This window comes from Alexandromys fortis, unplaced genomic scaffold (assembly GCF_014885135.2).
Source record: "Alexandromys fortis isolate MF-2015 unplaced genomic scaffold, M_Fortis_MF-2015_v1.1 scaffold_246, whole genome shotgun sequence".
NCBI lineage: Eukaryota > Metazoa > Chordata > Mammalia > Rodentia > Cricetidae > Alexandromys > Alexandromys fortis.
Window position 1 is genome coordinate 1,771,843 of NW_026068131.1, and position 8,364 is coordinate 1,780,206.

Consider the following 8,364-nt stretch of genomic DNA (forward strand, 5'->3'; position numbering starts at 1 on the left):
GGCAATCTCTACATAAATCCAAAGAAAGCCGAGGTTTGGCAGTAGAATGCTATGTGGACTTTCAAGAGCCTGCTCGGTGGTAATTTTAGCTGCAGCCTGTGTGGTATTTCTTGATGTTTGCACAAATCCTTCCTAAAAACAACTGATACTGTAGTATAAACATTTTTTTGTATACTAGAAGATAGTTTAAAAATAGCAGATTATTTCATAAAAAGAAAAATATCCCCCTAGGTCCTGATCCTAGAAATTGCAATGGCAATTAGCAATTCATCATTATCATTTTTCTGAAAATGGCTTAATTAAAAAATCTGGAATAGTAATCCAGTTTGAATCATTAAAAAAAAAGATTTATGGGCTGGAGAGATGGCTCAGAAGGGCTGGAGAGATGGCTCAGAAGGGCTGGAGAGATGGCTCAGTGGTTAAGAGTGCTAATTCTTCTTCCAGAGGTCCTGAGTTCAATCCCCAGCAACCGCATAGTGGCTCACAGTCATCCTGTAATAGGATCTGGTGCCCTCTTCTGGTGTGCAGGCAGAACACTATATTCCTTTTGCTTTATGTGTTTAAGGTTTTTGCCTGCATATATGTATGTGTATAACATATGTGCCTGGTGCCTAAGGAGATCAGAAGAGGGCATTAATTATCCTGGGACTAGAGTTATAGGAAGCTGTGGACTATGTGCATGCTGGAAACCAAATCCCAGCATTCTGCAAAAGCAACAAGAGCTGACTCTTCAGTATGGTTTGTTTGAATCTTACCTGACTTATCTTCATAACTTAATTATGGAAATTACAGACCAAAAAGAGCTCACAAAATGCCATATGATCACTACCTGAATGCTTGCCACTGACGTCAAAGTTTGGGGTTCTGGAAATAATGTCAGACTATAAATATTTGGATGAAGTAGAACTTGACCTTGAAAAGGAACCAATTATGATCCTCAATTTTGGACTACGGGTTTTTTTTCAACATCCAAAGCTTTTTAATAACAGTAAGATCCAGGGTTAGTTTTTGTAGCCGCGGCTGGCCCTTCTGCCTCTGGCAAGTTCAAACTTCCGGCCCTTGGAGCGGACATAGGGTTTGGTATGGGTTTCCTGTGTGGGTTTCCTGGGGCCTTGCCAAAATGCCGGTACACCTCTCGGCCCTTCCGAGGTCCAGACAGGAGCGCAGTGCCACGGCCCTTGGCAGACTCCAAGGCCAGCTGGTCAAAGGTGAGGATCTTACCCCCAGCCTTGAGGATGCGACTTCTGGCCCGGCTGCTCACCCGCAGCGCACACACCTTCAGTTTGGGCACATGGAGAATCCTCACGTCATCTGTGACCGTCCCCACAACCACAGCTGTCTTGTTTGCTCGGCCAGGAAGCTTCATCTTTTGGATCATCCTGGATAGGGACAGAGGTGGCCGATTGATGCGACTCATGAATAACCTTTTCAGCATAACCTGATTGAAGGTGGAGTTGGTTCGCCTGGCCAGAAACCTGTACAGCTTGACCAGCAGCCGTAGGTAGATGTCCTGGCTCTTGTGCTCCTTGCGCCGAACCTTTCGGTCCTTGTTGTGGCGGATGCCAACACCCATGATGGCGCCTCCTGCACGGCCTGGTCCGGAAAGCTGGACTACGGTTTTTAAAGACTTTAAGTAGGAGAGTACTATCTGGTTTTTTTTTTTTTCCACCATTTAACAAACAAATAGTTGTGAGAATAAACAAAATTGAACACTTGGTCGGGACTTTATTACCACAGGGAAAGACGGTTCTGAATCATTGACACATGGAAGAAATGAATTCTGCTTTCCTCCTATGTTTACCTAGTAGAATAACTTGATTCACAGCCGGCAATCTTCTGTAGAAGATATGTTCTCAGCTGGGTGGTGATGGTGCATGCCTTTAACCCCAGCATTTCGGAGGTCAAGGAAGAGTGGATCTCTGTGAGTTTGAGTACAGCCTGGTCTACAGAGTGAGTTCCAGGACAGCCAGCGCTGTTACACAGAGAAATCCTGTCTTGAAAAAACAAACAAACAAGCAAAAGGCTGGAGTGATGGTTCAGTGGTTAAGAGCACTGGGTGCTCTTTTAGGGGACCTAGGTTCAATTTCCAGCATCCACATGGCAGCTCACAACCATTTATAGCACCAGTTTCTGATGCCTTCATACAGACATACATGCAGGCAAAACACCAATGCACGTAAAATAAAAATAAACAAATTAAAAAAAGAAAAACAAAAAAGATAGGCCCACATGTGTGTTCTGTTGTGTTGTGTGGGTGTGTGTGCAAAACCATAAAGCTATAACTGGAGGGAAAGTATGTGTTTATTTTTATGTACTCTAAGAGTCATATATATATAGTACATCTGAGAAGACAGAAAACAGTGCATGTGTTACACATGTAAAGGACTTGTCTACATAGATAGAATCATGTTAGTAAATTTTAGAAATACCAGCGTCAACAGGGAATTCCATTAACAACTAACCCAGTAAAACTAGGCAGATGTTAACTATATGCAGATTTTATTAGGCTACCTAGCTCATGTTTACTATTTAAATCTTTATATGATGAAATATAATGATGAGTTGTAAGAACAAATACATGAAGGGAGCTGGAGAGAGGGTTATGGGTTTAGGAGCACTTCCTGGTCAATCATGAGGACTGGAGTTTGTGTAACAAGTCTGACATTCTGTAAACACCTATAAAGCCAGGTCCAATGCCCTCTTATAATCTCTGCCCATGCATAGACATACACACCTGCACACATGTGAGCATACATTCACACAGGCACATCATACCCATACATAAATAAAATGAATCTTTTTTCCGATTAATTATGCATGCACATGTCACGCACACAGTCAGCACAGACACAGAGACATTCATACACAGACACATTCACACAGTACAGACTTACCTGGGACTCGAACCGGCAACCTCGGGCTCTGTAGGCGGCGCTCCCATCCTCTCAGCCAGTGCTCCGACCGTTTAATAAAATGAATCTTAAGACAAAGATCGGGACTGGAGAGATGGCTTAGTGTTTTTTTTAAAAAATATTTATTTATTATGTATACAATATTCTGTTTGTGTATGTGTCTGCAGACCAGAAGAGGGCACCAGATCTCATTACAGATGGTTGTAAGCCACTCAGGACCTTTGGAAGAGCAGGCAGTACTCTTAACCACTGAGCCATCTCTCCAGCACAAGATGGCTTAGTATTTAAGAGCACTGGCTGATGTTTTAGAGGTCTTGGGGTTCAATTCCCTGCACCTGCATGTCAGTTCACAAGTCTTTGTAACTCTAGTTTCATGAGATCTGGTGCCCTCTTCTGGCCTCTAAAGTATCAGAAACACCTATTGCACAAAAATGTACATGTAGGCAAAATACCCAAACACATAAAGTAAAAGTAAAGAAAATATTAAAGAAAAAGAAATACAAAGACCAGAAGAGCAAAACCCTCATTGTTGCTATTAATATCCAAGCCTAGAAATGGCCTTTTCCCAGCTAAATGTACATCCCCTCTTAATATAAAAGAAAAGTAAAATTCCACTTACTGGGAAGTAGAATTGTTTCAATAAATTTTACCAGTGGCTGTTACCATCACGTTAATAGGCAATCTTCACTTTCCATGGACTAAAACTATAATGACTCTAGTGCATTTTCTGTTTCAATTTCTCTGCCTAGCATCTAAAATCAGAAAAAAGTTTGAGGCTGGGTCATTAAGACAGGTCTGAAAAAAACAAGTTATTTGTGTTGCTCCCTTTCCCCAGAAGATTGCTTTTCCATTTTTAAAGCAAACACACATAATAAAAATTAATTTTACAAGCCGGGCAGTGGTGGTCCATGCCTTTAATCCCAGCATTTGGAAGGCAGAGACAGGAAGATCTATGTAAGTTTGAAACCAGCCTGGGCTACAATGTGAGTTCCAGGACAGCTAGGGCTACCCAGAGAAACCCTGTCTAGAAAACAAAACAAAAAAAAAAAAAGAGAGAAAATTTTGTTATGGCATTATTATACATATGTTATTATACTTTGCTCTTATTTACCCCCCCCCCATACCTACCACACCCCCGCCTCTCCTTAGTCTCAGCAGTTTATATTCCTACCAACAGTGGGTAAGGAATCCTTTCCCTCCACGTCTGACATTTTTGTTGTCATTTCTTTTCTTCTTCCTCCTTCTTCACCTTCCTTTTAAGTGGGAGAAACTTCCTTATATTAGAAAGCCTTTAGGAATAAAGCAGTTAAGAGTGGAAGATGGGGCTGGAGAGATGGCTCAGAGGTTAAGAGCACTGGCTACTCTTCCAGAGGTCCTGAGTTCAGTTCCAGCACCCGCATGGTGGGTCACAAGCATCTGTAAAATGAGATCTGGTGCCCTCTTCTGGCCTGCAGGCAGAACACTTTATACATAGTAAATTAATAAATCAGAAGAAAAGAGAGTGGAAGACAAAGGACCAGATAGGAGAAGCTTCTGTTTTCTATCTCTCTCTCTATCTCTCTCTCTCTCTATCTCTCTATCTCTCTATCTATCTATCTATCTATCTATCTATCTATCTATCTATCTATCTATCTATCTTTGCAGTACCAAGGATCTCACTCAGGATCTCACACATGCTAGGCAAATCTTTTGCCACCAGGGCACATCCTCAGGCCATGCCATTTGTTTTCTTGACTGTAGTCTGATGGCATCTCAAAGCAGCTTTAATTTACAATTTCCTGATGACCAAGGATGTTGAACAGTTTTCAAATATTTATTAGCTAATTGTTTTTCTTCTTTTGAGAATTATCTAGCAGCAGGTTCATTTTAAGGTCAAATAAATAAATTTTCCCCATTCATACTCACCAACACACACACACACATTTCTCCTTGTTTTGTTTATCTGTATTTCTAACATCTATTTGTCTATCATCTTTGTTTTAATCTTTTATTCCCTTTGTCTTGAAACATAAGAGGTATTGACTAGCCGGGCAGTGGTGTAGCACAAACCCAGCTCTCAGGAGGCAGAGACAGGTGAATCTCTGAGTTCGAGTTCACCCTGGTTTACAGAGAGAACTCCAGGACGACCAGGGCTATACAGAGAAATCTTGTCTTGAGCAACCCCAAAACAGTATTGGCTCTTTATCTTTGAATTTAAGTGTGTTAACATATATTACTTCATTGCGAAGTATGCAGCCGTCCTCCATTGTGGAGCTCTAGCTGGAATTCATCTTTGATTTCAAAGATATGCAGCGGCTTCCAAGATCACCTGCAGCTTGGGAAGCAGCTTGCTGAATGTGTCAATAGCTCCATTACCATTACCATAGCATCTTGCTTATACTCAGAGGAAAAAACACTATCCATCCATACAAAAATTTAGAATGTTATCCTGAGTGTTTTTCCTTCTGTAGCATGGATTGAATTCATCCATTCAGTTGAAGGCTTAAGTTGATGGAAAGCCTGGCAAGTAGAAAATTGTTTCTATTTGACAGGTTCAAACTAGAGTATTGATTATTTTTCCAGCATTCGTCAAAGCTTACTGCATTACCTAGGAAATAGTCAAAGTTCTCACTATTTAAGGAAGGCTAGCTGGAGCTTTGTAGTGAACGTTCTTTATCACAAATACATCACCAGGTAGTGGTGGCGCATGCCCTTAACTCAAGCACTTAGGAGGCACAAGCAGGGGCATCTCTGTGAGTTCAAGGCCAGCCTGGTCTACATACATAGCGAGTTCCATGACAGCCAGAGTTGTTTGTTACACAAAGAAACCCTGTCTTGAAAAACCACTCCCCCCAAAAAAACCCCCAAACAAACAAATAAAAAACCAAAAGAAAACCAAACCAAATATATCTGTGAGGCTAGAGAAATGGCTCAGTGGTTAAGAGCACTTTCTGCTCTTAGAGAGAGTGGACTTGGGTTTGGTTCCCCACCCCCACATTGGGCAGTGGCAACTTTCTGACTTCCTGTAATTCCCTCTCCAGGGATCCAACGTCTCCATCGACACCTGCAGTCACATATACATACCCATACACACACATACACATCATTTTCAAAAATTAATTCTTAAAAAGAGTGTGTACTGTACAAGTTAAGTTCCCAGCATCTGTGTTGGAAGGTTTACAACTGTTTTTAACTCCAGCATCCACACTCATGTGGCACATGCTCACACAGACATGCACACAACAACAATAACTTTTTTAAAGAAAGGAATGCTCAATATTATTAGTACTGAGGAAATTTAAATTAAAACTACAATTAGAGAACATGCTGCCCAGTTAAAAGTGTAAGGAAGGGACTGGGAGATGACTCAGGAGTTAAGAGCACTGGCTACTCTTCTAGAGGACCAGGGGTTCAATTCCCAGCCCCACATGGTAGGTAGCTCACAACTGTCCATGACTCCAGTTTCAGGGGATCTGACACCCTAAGACATGTATGCAGGTAAAACACCAATATATNATATATGTGTGTGTGTGTGTGTGTGTGTGTGTGTGTGTGTGTGTGTGTATGTACATATATATATGTCTTGAAAGGAAAAAATTAAAACAACAAAGTATAAGCCAAAGTTATAAAAAAGTGGCAAAGTGGGGTACCTTCGGTGGATCTGCCAAGGTGTGCCCCAAGGAGAACATGTGACTTGCAAGAGTTTATGCAAGGGCTTACTGGGGGAGGAGGAGAGTGAAAGTGCTAAGGTCGTCTTGGAGTGGGGATATGAGAAAGACAGATAGGAAAACAAGAGGAACAGGAGCAAGTCAGAATTGTGATGGTGGAGAACTTTTAAGGGTTGCACATGTCGCATAACTGATGGTGGAAAGGCACCTGGTAGCAGGTGATGATATTACTGCCTCTGCCAAGGTTGGTTGGCTGCTGTGATAGGAACTAACAATGAAAAACAAAACAACAAAACACACTGAAGATATAAAAAAGAATTTATACACTTTTGGTAGGAACACAAATTATAGTTATTATAGAAACTATTATGGAAGTTCCTCTAAAATTCAAAAATATCTATGATATGATCCAGCTATCCCATCTCTGGATACCTATGCAAAAGCAATGAAATCGGTATGTCAAAATGATAGATACATTCAAGTTTATTGCAATTCATAATAGCTAATATATGTATTCAACTTGTGTGTTCATCAGTGGATTAATGAATAAAATGTACTATATATATTTATGTGATTATTATTCAGCCATAATCAAAGTTGGAATCCTTGATTTTTTGCAGAAAAATGTTTAGAATAAGTGGCACTTCATCATCTGAAATATGATTAGCATAGACAGACAAGTATTAGATGTTTTCTCTCATATGTAAAAGCCAAAATGTCAGCCCAAATGTAGACTAGTGCTCTTTGATGGAAAATATGAAGAGAAGAAGATGAGGAAAGAATGGCTGGGTTTGATCACAGCAGATTATGTTTCTGTGTTGAAATATCACACTGAAAGTTACAAATATGCAAACTTGATATGTATTGAGTAGTTACATATAAAAGAAAAATTTTTAGGTATACATAGAAATGCAAGTGTTTCTTTAACATACTGATTTTGTGTCCTTTGAATATGGTAGTTTTGTTTTATTCTTTGTGGAAGGAACTTCAATAGTGTTTTCATAATGGTTGTGCTTACATTCACATGAACAGTATGTAAAGATTCTCTTTTTTCTTCATTCTTGGCTTATTTGTTCTCTTTTGTCTTTTTGATAGTAGGCCTCCTACCAGAAGTGAGGTCATATTTCATTGTGGTTATCACTTTTATCTTCCTCATGAAAAATGATGTAAAGTACTTCTCATATAGTTGTTCTCACATATTCATTTATGTGTCTTTTTAAAAAAGTTTTTCAAGGGGGCTGAAGAGATGGCTCAGAGGTTAAGAGCACTGACTGCTCTTCCAGGGGTCCTGAGTTCAATTCCTAGCAACCACATGGTGGCTCACAACCATCTGTAATGAGGTCTGGTGCCCTCTTCTGGCTTGCAGGCATACATACAGACAGAATATTGTATACATAATAAATAAACAAATATTTTAAAAAAAAGTTTTTCAAGCTAGAGTTTCTCTGATTAGTCCTGGCATGTAGCCCTGGCTGTCCTGGAACTCTCGATGTAGACCAGGATGGCCTTGAATTTACAGAGCTCTGCCAGCCTCTGCTGGGATTAAAAGCATGCGCCACTCTGCCTGGCTTGTGTGTCATTGGTTCTTTTACCACTTACAAAACCACAGATTTTTCTATAGAATTGTTTCTGTTCTTTATATAATGACTTTATGCCCAGGCATTCTCCTCATTCTGTTGATTGCTTGTTTTTTTTTATGTACAAATCACACTCTCAAATCAATACAAAGCAATACTAATAAACTCCAAGGTTTATTAGTAGCAACTGCAGTTTAGCTTTCAAGATAGAGTGATTTTAAGGCATTG

The 8,364-nt window shown here is 40.2% G+C and overlaps 1 pseudogene; it reads right to left on the minus strand.

Annotated features, from left to right (window-relative positions):
• Nucleotides 1–961: 961 nt before the first annotated feature.
• Nucleotides 962–1,575, minus strand: LOC126490847 (60S ribosomal protein L18-like; annotated as a pseudogene).
• Between the last annotated feature and the right edge of the window lie 6,789 nt (nt 1,576–8,364).